We start from the raw sequence: 16,040 nt of genomic DNA on the forward strand, positions 1-16,040 counted from the left end.
TGTCGTGAAGCCAAGGACAAAACCAGATGTCAGACCTGAACCGAAATCAAGAGGAGTACATTAGAATTAGGCTGAAGGATCACCTTGAAGTATTGTGAAACTTCACAGAACGTACAGGCAAATGAAATTTTAGTCATATAGCCTCTTCATTTTATTGAGGGAAATGAGTCAAATGAAAAGAGCATCTCAAGTGTCAAAGATCAGTGCTTAACCAGTTAATGCCTGAGGAAGTAGGCGTTTGCCAGACAGAAAGGATGGGATTAATCTTTACAGAGTGGAAGACAGAATCACATATTAACTACTTCCCCGTGACAAGTAAATAAATAAAGCCTTTTGCATGCTATACTTGCTACAAACAAGACAAATCTATCCATCAGAGGGTAGATACATTGAGCATGGCTCTATTAGCTCTTTCCCTCCATAGCTCTGAAATTCATACTACAGGCAACAGAAGGCATTTATTTATCTTCCAAGCATAAGGCTATAAAAATGACAGTTCAGAAGCAGAAAAAAATATGCAAAGAAATGTTCTATCTGGCTAATGTTAATGCATAACCAGCATTTGCTTTATATACATAATGCAGTGAGAAATAAATTAAATGACAGATGGCTACTCCCTCCCCCCTTGTATGTTGTAGCATGACTAGATAAACAACGTAAATCATGGGCAGATACGTGCTATGGAAACACTGTGCAGAGGTAGTTAATTACTCCTGCCAGAGAACAAAAATGCAATTGCATTATTTATTTTGAAATTACAAACACAGTAAACTGTGAAATAATCATTACTAGCATGGATGTAATTCCTTGTTCATCTCTGGGAGTAATCAATAAATCCATGGATTCAGTAACTGACATCTCTTTATAAGTGAAAAAGAAGTGTATAAGTGAAAAACATTTATAGAAAGTATATAGAAAGACGAGTGCTGCTGACATAAACCCAACAACGTTAATCATTATCTTCTATTTAACTAGACCCTTATGCAGGTACAGAGAATACAAAACGTATTCTGTTTTGCAAAAAGAGAGGGAAACAAATTACAAACTTCAGAGGCAAGCCAGGCATCAATAAATGTCAGCTTTCAAGTTTTGAGGGACAATTATGTGGACAGATTGTTCTTTCTTATAGTCTAGGTTTTGATTTATATCTCTTAGAGGTAAAGCTGTCACTTATTAAAACTAATGCATCTATTTCCTAGTCATAAAAGGAAAAAAGAAAAAAAAAACCACAAAAAACCCAAACACCTTCATAACCAAGGCTAAAAAAAATTTCTTACCCTCACCTCTGGTTGATTTTCTAGTTCAGTACTACTTTTCCTCCTTTGCCAGAGGAGCAGGTGCTGCTGGAGCCACCTGTATTTCAAGATAACGATTGACCTAGCAGAGTATATCCTCCTTTCCCCCATGATGTCCAGGTGATTTGACTTGCTGGGAGACATGGTAAAGACCCCAGCTGGGATGGAGGAGGAGGAGGCGGCGGCGAGAAGGATGCATAAAGTCTTTTTTAGCATCTAAGGAAATTCACCCTCTGCTAAAAATCCAAATGACAGAGAAGGCAGCAAAAATTATTTATTGTTTTTGTCAGTTGTGCTACCTATTGGTCACTGTCTATGCTATACATTAAAGTTTGTGTCGTTCCTTACTGCCAGAACCCTGCTCAAGTTACACTAATGGACAAGAAAGGAACCAGTCTCCTTATTTTGTGTAAAAGCATTTTCATAAAGATAAAAGTGGATGTTGGAAATTGAAACAGAAATGGTGAAGAAATATATGGTGAATATGTATTGCTTATATGGTGACTATATATTGCTTATAGAGTCTTACTTGCCAACCATCTGTGCATAAATGTACCCTACAGCATATGTTTTCACCAAACAGGGGAAGAATATGTTTCTACAATTGACTGAATAGTATTCTATAAGATATTTTTATGATTATAGCAGTGGGAGATTTTAAACTGAGAAAAAGAGTATATTAAAGGTAGACAGCCTTTCCACAGTGCTATAAGTGCATAATGCAAATTATATTCATGTCAGCTACTACAGTTTTAAATGCCAGAGGATCAGGGGAAGAAATTCTTTACTAAGTAATTTACCTCAGCTTGGTCAGACAACCGGTTCTGAACAGAGACTGCTGTACGTAAAGCAAAAGCAAGAATGATGATAAACAGAAACTATGAATCATTCCTGGAGCATTTTCTGCATTTTGCTCACTGGAAATAATCAGCTGTCTCCATAAAAGCAGATTCCTGATGCATAGGCTTACACAGTCTGGGACTCAAATGCCGGCTCACTCCTCGGTACCCAAAGAAATGCACTATCCGCTTTACATCATGACAGAAGCAGGACACTACTGACAGGAATCATCACCTCTATTAACGCCACCGTACTGGCTGCATCTGTAATTCAAACTCCCTGTCCTATAGCGAAAGCCTTCCAATGAATTATCTCAAGATACTAAGGCAACTGTCTCCTTAAGTACCACATCTGTGTTCCTCTGGGCCAGTGAGACTGCTGACTATGAGGGGAATGAATGTATTTTTTATTAGGAATACTCTTCCACTAACTTGCAAAAAAGTAACTGTCAGATTTATTTAATTTTAATTTGGTTTGGTATTGTGAGGAGTTATATGGAGGAGAGATACATGCAGGCATGAAGGTGATTCCTCTTCTTAAACAAACTTAAAAGGTAACTGCACTTTGAATAGTCATGATTTCTCAGGTAGTGTGCATTTACTACCAATTAATTAATTTATTCAGGTAATCAGAATATGGGTTATTATTTTACACTTATACAAAAAGATTTTTCTTTTTTACCTTTGGTAATGGCCCACTTGAGATTAATTTATTCATCTTTAGAAAGCTGCAACAGAAACCCTGCCACATTTGTGATTATAAGTATATTTAGAACTGAGATAATGATGAAGAAATGGTTCTCCATACAGATTTTACAGAATCCTGCAGCTCTCAGTAGGGCAAATATGTCATCCAAAATGCACCCCACCAAGAGAAAAAAAGGGACATGATAAAGAGAAAGAAAAGAAACAGCCATTTTTCAGTTGTAGTCCAAATGTTAACCTTAGTGGCTGCACAGGACAACACAGCATGAACTGACTCTGGAAAGCAGTATTGTTTGTGTTTAAATATTTTCTTTAATATGTTTTAGAGGTGAACTAGTGAAAAAGACACTACGTTGGGCCAAAAGAATGTTTAAGTGAAATTCGATTGAGCAAAGTATGCATACAGCATCCATTTTCCCGTGCAGGTGGGATGTCCTGCAGGCAGCCAGCTGCGGCGATGCTCAGTCCCACGCCGGTGGGAGCCGCTCTCGCAGCCCTGTGCGCTGAGCAGGGGGAAGATGCAGGCGTGAGCTCTAGTGCTTATTCCCAGCTGGGGGCTCCTGCGTGCCTCCTTCTATGGCGCTTGAGAGTTTAGATGGCCTCCTGAGAAACTGTGTCAGAGAAATGGGGAAAGAAACGTTGCAAATGGGTTGGCCCTGTCTTCCCGTCTCAGCCCGATAAAAAAATGCAAGTTCATGGGCGTTAAGAGGTAATGGACAAATTTAGAAAAACTTCTTTCTTTTTCCTTTTATTTTTCTTTCCAGAAAAGTGAGAATTTAAGGGTCAGAGACATCATGGAAAGCTTTTTCTAAAGCATATGCGCAACTCACCCCAGTCCATAGAGTGGAACTAAACAATGTGATAACTGACTAAGACTAAAGCCTTAACATTTTCATTCTCTGAAGTGTTTTTTAACATCTAATTTCAAGGAACATGGCTTATTGTAGCTGCTGTAAATAAGTTTTCTGACTATGATTATGAAATAAGTCAGAATGTACTTCAGGATCTTTCACAGAGCTTATCTGTATACATGTTGGAGAATAATGTATTCTACTAGAAACCCTGAGTATTGCATGCATACTGCATGGGCACAAGAAAAAAGAAAACACATCTGAGAGTTTGGAAGCATATTTCAACATAGGCTATAAGAGTGGACTAAAGAATGATGTGATAATGTAAAAAAAGAAAAGAAAAGTAAATACAATACATAACTTTAGTAGGAACAGAATTATTTCGTACAGAAGAAAATAAACATACAGAATAAACTGTCAAAATTGAAAGTCTGGATTTTGCCAGAAGATAGATAAATTTCACACGCTAAGCAGTTAAGCTTTGAAGGGAATATATCAGAAAATTGGAAAGGGTGGATACAGCAGTTCAAAAAAATATATGAGCACTACAGAGAAAAGCTTCAAATCAAGGATAAAAAAAAAAAAAAGAAAAACAAAAAATAACTGCCTGTAATGATGGTATTGCTGTGTTTTGCTGGAAGGGAAAGGCCTGTGGAGTTTCACATTTGAAAATGAGCAAATGAACAAAATCTATGTTTTGATCATAGTGTTTGAAGTCTGAGTCCTAAGAAAAATGTCAACTCAAATTCCATATGTTCAAAAAAGGAAGAATATATTTTATTAATTTGCAAGCAAACTTCAATGATACTTAAAAATCTATGAATATGAACATTTTGAAGATGTTATAGTTAGTGAAAGAATTTAAGAATTATTCACAAATATTGCATTTAAGAGGAGATAAAGATCCCTTGTTATATATAAGTGCATAAAAAAACCTCTACAAAGGATACCACAAATAAGCAAAGCAGTGAAAATTCAAACTGGTGAGGAAAAAACCTGCATTTGAGAAGCCAAAACTTAGGAGGTTACCATGAACACTGAAATAAGCAAAAGAATTCTTCAAACTTATCATTAAATAGGGAAGAATAAGGAAAAAAGTAGCACAACTATATCATAAGGCTGGTTAGAGACTTAAGATTCCAAAAATTAAATTAAAACTATGGGTTCAATAGTTCAGTGATTTCCACTGTGTGGAGCCACAGTCAACAGATGTCAGTCTCGTTATTTAACACCCTAGTGGAAGTATTTGAATTATATAGCTGTAAGTGCTACACAACATCCCTAATTAAATATCAGTAGAACCCTGCTTGAGACTTATCATATACAGTATTAGGCATATACTATCCCTCAGAACATACATCTCATTAACTGGAATAGCTGAAAAGACAACATAGTTCGAAGATTTGGTTGTATACAAATGGCAGATGGGTCATTAAAAACACCTCCTGTATAAACAGTGTAAATTACTTTCCAGTTATATTCAGGAGTTGTATTTTGAAAGAGGAACTATTATTCCATGGAAAATAATTAACAGTGCTGCTAAGAATGGCATGCTGATGCTGACACCAAGTCCTGAAGAGCGAGTTGTACTGACAGCTTCTGCAGCGGTACTCCACCGCTGCCTGGGGCCAGGAGGGGCTGACCACCTGAGACAACCTGCCACCACTCTGCAGGCATCAGCCAGCTTGCAGGGACCTCAAAAGCCCACCACTAGCCCCTTGCTTCCACATCTAAATGTAAAGGTCTACAGATAAAGACATGGCGGTGACAGGTCACTGGAACAGGAGCACAGGAAAATAAAAGACAGTAGACACCCAGAACCTGGATGGAGTCTTTCCAGTCTAGGAAGACTAGCAGAGTCCCAGAAAGAAAAGAAAAGTCCCAGTCATATTTTTTGCTGTCTGCATTGCACCTTTTTTTTCCTGTCAGAAAATAAGGGATTTCAACTCCCATGGAAAAGTGAAATGATGTAGGACGGAATCCAGTACTGAGGTGTGCACTATGAGATACTCAGAAACTGAATTTAAATGCAAGTGTTACAAAGATTAACTTGATAATGGGCAATATAAAGTGTACAGAGGGATAAACAAGAAGTCTTACCATAGGGTCCATTTTGTGAGGGTATATAGCAGCAAATAAATAAATGAGAGCGGAACATTTGGCAGCAGGGAGAATGAAAATGAGTGACTTCCTCTTAGGACTGCAAAGCATGGAAATTTGCATTATTTCTGACATACTAATCTAGTGCTTGCAGAAAATATAGATAAGTTCAAACCAGTCACAGGGCACAATTTTTTCTTCTGAAGAAAAAAATTTTAAAGCAATTCAGAACAAAACAGAAGTAATCTGTGAGCTAAGAGATTTGGACCTTTCACGCTGCGTTTCACTAGCAGGTCCCAAACTCTTACGAACTAGAAGTGCCGGTGCTTTCTTCCTTGAATCCAGCCTTTATTATCTTGATGCTTCCTTCTGTCTCTCCCTCTCCTAGCTGCTTCCTAATTTTGAAAATTGGGAAGGACAGGTTAGTCGCTATTCAGTGAGGGTTTGTAATTGTATAGTTACACAAATAAAATGCTTTTCACTGTTCTGTGGTTTATAACACAGCAGTAGAACATAAAATCAGTGAGAACTAAAACACTACAACCATCGTGCCCCCAAATTTGGTGTGAGGAACATATTTGTGCCCCCACTCCTTCTTACGACATAGAACAAAATCAGGATGAGCCAATATCAGAGGAGAGTAACTGGTTTGTAAAAATTAAAATGGATGGATGACTTTCTCTTCATTTTACAATGTTATGTCTAGCAGGGGCATTTGTATTTTTATATATATTTGTATTTTTACAAATATAACTCACAACATTTTATGAAAAACTAAGTTCAGAAGTCATCCTTGTCATGACTGTAGCCTGCTAGTGACCTCCAGAGTAGTATTTTCTTTATGGTATACCCATATCCTACCTCTCATCTTGGGACACAGACGGAAGGGCAAACAAGGAAGAATCAAACGTGGAAAAAAAGAGGCCAATAATATGCACAAGAAACATTTACCAACTGGCAGAAAGTGCGTATTCAAATCAGCTATGACACCTACAGTAAAGGTAATGTTCCAAAACCACATAAAAAAATATTGAATCATCTTTTCTAGAACACCACATCATACAGTTAGTGTCTTCCTACTTGAAAATCACACATCTCTATCTTTGGTTCATAAAAACAATATTATCAATCTGATGCAGCAAAACATCTTTATGGAGATTGCACTCACACAATTAAACGTTATGCTACGAATCCCTTACTGTTACACAAAGATAAAAACAATTATCATTTTCAAGGAAGTAGTATAAGGACACATAAACTTTCATGCCAACACTCCACTCTCCCACACGCTGCATTTTCTAAAACATAGTCATTCTAATGTTGTGGCTGGTAGCACTTTCAAAGCCAAAGTCAAAGTTTTGAAAAGTCCTTCATGTCATCTAGAATATGTAAAGTGCAATTCCAATAAGATGTTTGAAGACTGTTTTAGTTTTTATTCTAGAAAGCATGAATGTCAACTAAACTGGAAGGCTGACGTGGTGTACCTGTGAAATATGTCGGTGATAACTGCATGTAGATCGACCCTCAGATGTTATAGGAATGCAAAAAAAATGGATTTACCATGAGAAGATGACCTTTTTTTCTTTTATGGATGGTTTCTCCCTGTTACATTTTCTTTTAGGAAACATACCTTAACCAGAGAATAATTTCTCCTTCAGGTCCCACTTGGTATTTATTGATGCCATTTGAAGTCATTAACTTCCGTGGCATTTAGACAAGCTGAATTAATTCATTTATTTGCAAAGAATTGTGCATTCATGTTTACACAATCATTTGCCTAAAAGCTCTAAAATTTAACATCAAGCAACTTGTTTTCAAAACATGTTTAAGCCTCTGCAGAAACTAGTTCAAACGTTGGCTTATGTAGCATTTGTAATTTCAGATAAGTCCTGTGTCCAAAGGTGGGCTGGGAAGAGGGAGCAAAAGAAGATCAAAGGATTGGTGCCTTCCTACCACACTCGTTTATTCTCTGTATAGACACCGCCGGAGTACCATGTGGTATCCTGAAGTTAAAGCCCCCAGTCTACAGCTTGTAAGCTGTGGGTACACGAAAATAAGAGTTGCATCTTCTAATATTTTATCTCATCTATTTCTTAAACACTGTTACACACACAGCCCAAAAGGACAATAATATTAGCTGCACTTTTTATGGTTTACAGAGAACATCTTCTCCTTTTGCTGCCACTCACTATCCTGTCCACCTCCACATACAATTTAGAATTGCCCACTTCCTCAGTTTCTGCATTTCTGTAAATACACTGCATCTGTAATCTTTTCTTCCTATTCTTTGGCCCTAATTTCCTCTCTCCATCCTTTTCCACAGCAAATATTTGCAACTCGCTGTGTTTCCTCTCTGAAGGAACAAAATCCTTCCTTTTTCCCAAGAAATACTGCTGTTTCGGTGTTTCAAAAGTAAACATTATAAATGCTTTTCATCTCTCTTAAGTTTATGTCTGATCTCCTTTTACACAGTTTTTCTGCTTTTATGAAAGATTTAGTTTGCAAAAATCAGCCGTATTGTAGTTGCATTGCATGATTTTGGAAGATGACGATTAACCATGGGATTCCACTTTTGAGACATCAGACTTTTTATGTAAAAAAACGCATCTGAAAATTATTATATTGTTTCAGTAGAGCTGTCCATCTTCAACACAAAGAATATATTTCTCTCAGATATAACTTCTAGTAATAAATGAAAATATGAGGGATTGAGGGCTTTTTAAAGTTTAAATATTTACGCGGTTTTATATTGCTTGCTTGAAAAAAATGTAAGGGGATTTGATTTATTTAACAGAAACCAGTATGTGGTATGTTTTATTTAATTTTTTGAAGGTAACATGAATTTAAAAATTGTCCCTATTTTAGCTCTTGAGAAAGCAGGTACTCATCACTATGAAACAGAGAATATCGGCAGATGCAAAACCAGAAGATATTTTACATGTGTTCATTGAATACATTACTTTAAAAGTATGGTATAGCTTTTTACTAGCTTTTAGTTTCACATATGGTTTGTAATGTTCATATGTCATTCCTAAAAGGATATTTTCAGGTACATTGCACCAAATTGTCAAGACAGTAGAGGGGTTACTGCCTATTGTTCTTGGAACCCATAGAGAACAAAATGCCTGCCTTACTCATTTTTCATGAATCAGATAAAGCACAAATACAGAAAGGCAAAATTTGTCCCATTCACCAATACAAAGCTACATCAAGGATGAATTGGGCGCACTCTCTACCTGCAACACAGATTTACTGGTCACACTGTGATGGTTTTTTAGCTATGGCTTTCCCACAGTATTTGCCAGCAAGCTGTTCAGTACGGCCGCTCTGCTCTTGCCAAAAAGGCTGATTTGGAAATCCAGTTCCAAACTGAAATAGACAAATAAATGATCCTTTGTTCAATGATACGTGAATGTCTTTGATCCCCATAGAAGTCTTTCTTTAGTCTTCTAACTAATAATTTAGCCTTAAGTAATCTGATATTTTTACATTAAATGTAGCCCATGTTTCTTTGATACAGGCTGTAATACAATATAACTCTGATAAATGAATTTTCATAATACAAATAGAGAGGAAATTATATTAAAAAGTTAAGATAATGGCATGAGCAGATAAAAGGCAATGGACTGAAACGAAAACAAATAGGAAAGGCAGCTTAACTTCGTACCAACAGAACAGCCTCTCTGAGATTTCTCCTGAGGGTTTCGTTGTTGTTCTTTTTAACAAGATTCTTTCTATAGTGTATTCCTGATTAAATGATACATATTGCACTTGAATGCTAAAAAGAAATCTTAGCCAACCAAATATAAACAGCAAAACAAAGTCACAATCTGTATCAGAAATTAATTTTCTGCTTGCTCCACTTGAATGTGTCTTACAGTTTATTGACAAAATATGTTTCCTAATTATCCCAGTTTCCCAACTTCCCATGTTTGTAAAATATCTGCCTGAAATGTAATGTTTTTTTGATCAAATAATCAAAGGATACTAAATATCAATTTACCTCCATCTGAAGCCTTTCTTTTGTTGGGTTTTAACATTCTATGATGAATTAAAAATAACATTGCTAGAATCAGTGCAAGGGATAATTCTGGAAAGCTTTTTTCAGGCATGCGCTGAAAGTGCTCTACGAAAACTCTCTTTAACATACATGCATATATAATAACTTTTTTGCTTTATTAGAGAGTTCAGAAAAAGTAAAACCAGAAAAAGTACACGTGACTTTCAGTGAAGAACAGAACAGTGAGAGCGAATGTTGCAATCCTGTGCTGTTACAGGATGAATTCTTGCCAAGTGCTCTCTGTAAGATCTATTTGGAGCAGCAACAGAGATCACGTAAAAAGTTCTTATGGTTCATAGTCTCCTTAAATTTCCTGAATGGGGGCAAATTTTTGAGAGTTAAATGTAAAGGTTTTTTTGCACTTAAGTGGGGACAGTGAAATGCATAAAGTAAAGCATATATACAAGTTCATTAGTGACTTTCCTTTAGTAACGGGAAGTATAAATTTGTATATCTGATATGTTTAAGGTTAAAAGCATCATTGTTCAAAGAAGCAATCACATTTGATCTTAAGGAATACAAATGTTAAACTACCAATAAAATGAACCAGGAATAGTAAGAAGAATTTTGAATACAATGGTTTTTGCATTTACTGTCCTCAGAGGAAAAAAAAAGTAATTAGTATTTGCAAAAGATTGCCAAAGATCAAAGAGGATGAGAGAGGAAAATCAATGTTTATTATTTTAGTCTTTCAGACTTTCCTTCTGTCTTCCATCTCCTGCTTTTCCTTTCAATTTTTATGTTGTGTAAATTATTGATGCATGTGTCTTTACCATTTTATGACTTTCAGTAATCCAAAGGATTGAACCAGATAGTTAGAACTGAAATAAAACACTTGTTAGCTATGACCTGAAAATCTGAAACAGAGGTAATTACACACATATGTATAATCTAACGCAGCCTTCGTATTGCATCATAATAACACGATGCTCTTCCACTTCATTACCTCGTAGCAGCAATGGTAGCTCCATGTAATTGGTACTGCTGACTGCTTGATCTGGAGTAAGAGTCAATAGTTTCCATGTCTAGTCTGAGTATTTTTCATGGCTCCATTTTACGGTCATTCTTCAAGCTCTGTAAGGGGAGTTACAGAAACCCAGATGAATGGGTTTGGCATGCTATGTGACATCGGAGAGATGGGATGGTCGCAGACGTGACTGGCTGTGTCAGATGGAGGGGGAAAAAGTCAGGAAAAATCCTGAATGGCTTGAGACTAAACATTTCCTGAATGGTGAGTGAATCTCTAACAGCGTGGTTCCTTTTTTTTGCTGTCTCTAGGGTCCGGACATGCTCATAGGTTCCTTAATATTTCATGCAAGGGCAAACAAAATCCTGGTTTTAGGAAAGGTGAAGCCCAGCCTTTTTTTTATGTTCATTATATTCTGTATCTATCTCCAACATTTTGCAGAAACACAAAGAGTTTAGAAGCTTTTAAATACATTATACTGATAAAGAATTTAACTGATACAAAAGTTTAAAATAATGATAAAAGAAAATTAAAAAGGAAAAGACACCTGAGAAAATCTCAGTAGAACTAACTGGAACAGACCAGGGAATAATTCACAAATATTTTTTAGCACACAGATATTTTGCCTCCATTTTCTGCAGCTGCTGCTAAAATCAAATGAAAGGTGTTTAAATTTATGCAACCAAAGGATATGCAGAGACCAAGCCTCAACTGCAGATACCTGTTCTGTGCATTTTAGGAAAGGGAGTGGAAGACAAGCTTTAATCTAATTTTCTAGTTTTCTAATGCTTGTTATGACAGAAGCCATTACGAACCGAAGTATAGTTCAAAACCACCTAGAAGGCGCTTTAAAATTAAACTCATTTCAGAAATCTCACAGACCCCTGTGCCAGCTGGGGACAGGAAGGACATGACATATAAACATGTAGCTCTGAGGAACAAACATGATTCCTCAAGAATCCTGTTGTTAGGAAAAAAAAGGTCCATTCATGAAGCCTAAAACCACACGGCAAGCTCGACAAAATGCAGCCTGCCAGCTCTCAGTCCGCTGTTTTGGGTATCACATATTCATTTGGAGACTGCGATAGATACAGAGCACATGGAAACTCATTGCAGGAACGGCTGTAACAGAGACCATGGTTAGCACAGGTCTCTGCCATAGGATCTGAACATTTCTACTGTTAAGGACCACTGGTAGAAACGCAGCTCTGGAGGCTCTGCCATGGCCTGAAGTTGTGGTACATGGACAGGAAAAGATTTGAGCACAGCTCAGAGTTCTGCTCGGCTCTTAGGGCAGCAGAAGACACAAATAAAGGGGGGAAAAGAAGAAATACTTTGATTTTTGGTTACACTGCAATTCTGTTGCTGTGCATGTTTGAATAATATACTTCCTGCAGTATAATAACCCCCTAGCCTGTTTTTAGCAGTCTGCCTACAATAGAGAATGAGTAACAGGATTACAAACATCTTTATTACAATTTTATTCCTTCTCTGGGCCATTTTTCTCAGCACTTTACTGCTTTCCCACTTCTGTCTGGGATAATACAAGAATGGGATACCCCTTCTCTTATCCAACTGTTAGCTGATACTGACAGAATAATATAAGAATCATTCAATGTCCATTTGGAAAATCAATGAAAGAGGATTTTGATCTATTCTCAAAGGCTTAAAAATCAGCTGAAAAAAAATCATTACCTAAATCCAGATTCACAGTCCCTTTCAGTAATATGGATAGGTGTAGATATGCATGACTAGACTTTAAAGGGAACTTACAGCTCTTAACAGCCATCAAATGGGATTTTCAAAGGTACCTAAGTATCTAATTCTCATTGGTGCTTATCTGCATCTTCATGAGTCTAAGTACTATAAAAAAATCCATCCTTTGATCATCATCAAGGGCATAAGGAAACTCTCAAAAGCATGTAAATAGTTGACAGATATTCATTCAGAGGAATGGAGGTGGGAGATAGACCAGAATAAGTAATTCAAAAGAACAGGTCATTTCATAAATAATCTGCCTTCTCGTTGTTTGTCAGGAGCAAGTGGCTCAAGTATGGAGAAGTTCCATAATTTTCATTCCCCCAAAAAGTCTTTCGTCTTAGTCTGATTTAGGCATAGTCATCATAGCACAGTATATTGTAGCTTATATTTTCCAGTCTCACTTACCCTAAAGAAGAAAACAGAAAAAACATGTTTTCTGATTCCATTCAGTCTCTTGCAGTAAATTTAGGCAACCACAGTTTAGGAGGTAAGCGTCTGCCCAATCCTTTAAGAGAGACAATGATTTCCTTTACATGTCCTGTTCCCTTATGTTATATTTTTGAGAACATGTTTATCTCATTCTGCTTTTCCACAGCAGAAATGTTATTTCTTCTCATAAGAGAAGAAATCGTTCTGCCAAAAATTCAAATAACTTACTTTCTGCCAAGAATTCAGTTAAGTTTGCTTAAACTCAATTTCTTCTGGAAGATGGAAGTGTATCTTCCAGACACCATTTGAAAATGACATGCAAATTCTTTCATACTCCTTAAACCTGCAGAAATGAAATTATGTTTGGCACTGAAAGCATTCAGAAGAAAAATTGAAAGCAAGTTGCTTTTGGGTAAAAAAAAAAAGTTTGAATTTTTTTGAATCTGTGTTATGTTGTGTTGACACATTTCTTTCTCAGGACTCACCACATCTGTTGTGCCTGTTTTATTGCCGTGGCCTGTAAGAAAAAAGTCTATATTCCTTTTCTCTCTTACTGAGGTTTTACATTTGTTCTTTCTTCTTGGCTTCTGAAAGTTTAAGTTTTGGCTTCTATTTAAAAATGGAGATGCTTTTGTCTAGTCTCCACGTAGACAAAGATATAAGCATCTCCGCCAGAAGTGTGGTCTCTGCGTTTCCTGTGCTCTAAGGAAAACAGGGACTGTTCACCCTTTTAATCTTCAGGAAAAAGCATGAATGACAAGCTTTTCTTATTACTATTTGATAAGAGTATAAATGCAACAGTGAAGTGTCTGTCACACAAGCCGGCGTGACAGCAGAACTCTCTTCCACGGGGTTCGTTTACAAAAGGGATTTCCATCGCTGAATGTTTTGAATGATAGTGAGAGTGCAAACTACCTCTAAAGTTTTATTGAGGTTGCTATTCAGAATAAATTACTAATAACTGATCAATACCTCTAGCTTCCTCACCAGTGAAGTCAAACTCCACAGTATTTCTATTTACTCAAAAATTCAACATAAATAACCAATGTAAATGAGCGTGTGTCCTCTCAATTCAGCAGGTGATAAACTGTAGGGAATCAGTTTATTCAGCATCATTTAAGGTAAAACAAAACTAAATTCGTGGCAGCGTGCTAGAAAAAGGAAGAAAATAAGAGGTATATTTGATACTTTGCATCAACAAAGTTCCTATTTAATCTATATTCTTATCATGCAACTCTAATGCTTTGTTTTATGACACCTGGATGCTGATTTTGCTTGACTAACAAATTTTCTTGCTGTCTAAGTGAAAGAAATGGCTTTTTACAGTTAGCGTGCAGAAATTACAATTATGTTGGTAGACAACAGAGAATAAAGAGAGGAAATGTCTGAACTCATCACTGAGGGGATATAGAAGTCTTTTAATTACTCAAATTCTCAGTGTAGCTGTCATCATGGGTTCCAGGCTTCAGCTTCCTGGCACATAAATCAAAACCAAAGCTGGATTCAGTTGCTCCCCTCAAGGACCTAGTGCCATGTGGGACATGCTGCAACATCAGCATGAGCTCAGCAGATACAGTGCAGGACCTGTGGGAAACTCACTGTCTTCTGAAGGAATAGCTGGACACCCGGCAGCAGACCTCAGGGCACCTCAGAGGGCAGTAGGCAGCTATGCTCAGGTGACTGAACGAAGTCTCAGGAGTCTTCAATGCCGGCAAATGCTACAGACTTTTCCTTCTGACAGGAAACTACAGCAACGCATTCAACTTGGGGTAAAACCTGAAAGTCATGCCAAAGTTTTAATGATGCCAGAGGAGGCAGAAGAGACTTAGAGATGAGTAGGATTTCTCTGAAACTAAATGAAAACTTCTAAAAACTGGCCCAAAAGAAAGAATTTTTAATGAAATGTTGAAATGTTTCTGACATCGTTTATAGCAACTTGTAGAATCAGTTTGGGTTTTGTAAAGAAGATAGGGAAGATAGAAAAAAAGACTGAAAATAATATAACCCTCAGGTAAATAAGGTTAGCCTTAAAGAATGAATAGAACACTTTTCTTGGGTAGACAGTACAACACAAATTCTGTATTTCCTATTCTATGATGAGAAATATAACATTTTACATTAAAAGAAAATCAATAATAAAATATGGAATGTTCAGCTTCATCTCTAAACAGCCTTTTTTTTTTTAAAAAAAAGTCTTTATTTATAAGTTCATCCAGGCCCAGCCTAAAGGCCTAAACTTAGACACGTTGATGGCAAAGACACTAAATCGTTTGTTCCTTGTGCTTGTAGTAGGATGATGCATTCCATTGTTACAGGATTAGTAGAATTAGTAATGGATTAATAATAGTGGAATTAGTAATGAATCTGTAATTGAAGAATGTTTTGGGAACATTTGTTGCCATATTTAAATAACTGATTCTCTGAAGATACAGTCTCTGATACTGACCAGGCTAAGCTTGTGCTCAGGCTACAAGAAAGAGAAAAATAGAAAGCCACATGTTTATACCATTGCACATAAAACCTCTTCTGTGTCTATTCTACTTTGCATGTTTTACAATCCAAATTTAGCAGCTTGTCCCATCTTTTAGTCTTTAATAATGTTTAAAAGTACAAAATGCAGTGAAATTATTATTAAATTATTATTTTCCACCTTTTTTATTAACCAAATATATTACTTGAGATAACTATTACTGTCTGAAATATTAGACTAAACACCAGTGAAAAAAAATTAAAGCTAACTTTCCATCTAAATCATCATCATTATGGACTTATTTTCAAGAATGTAAAATGGTATCCACATTAAACCACTAAAGCTTTGAACTGGAAAATAATTTACTACAAACTGATAACAAAATCTGGGGAGGAAATAAATGTCTAGATGTGCACTGCCACCAGAGGATAAATGACAGAATCTGCATGAATTTAAAAAACAGCAGGGGAAAATAACCAGGAAAAAAACTCCAGAATACATGACACTTTGCACCAATGGTATACTTCAATTAATCTGACAGATAAGTTGTATCAGCACTAGCA

Source organism: Charadrius vociferus, unplaced genomic scaffold (genome assembly GCF_000708025.1).
Source record: "Charadrius vociferus isolate BGI_N301 unplaced genomic scaffold, ASM70802v2 scaffold134, whole genome shotgun sequence".
In the NCBI taxonomy this organism is placed as follows: Eukaryota; Metazoa; Chordata; class Aves; order Charadriiformes; family Charadriidae; genus Charadrius; species Charadrius vociferus.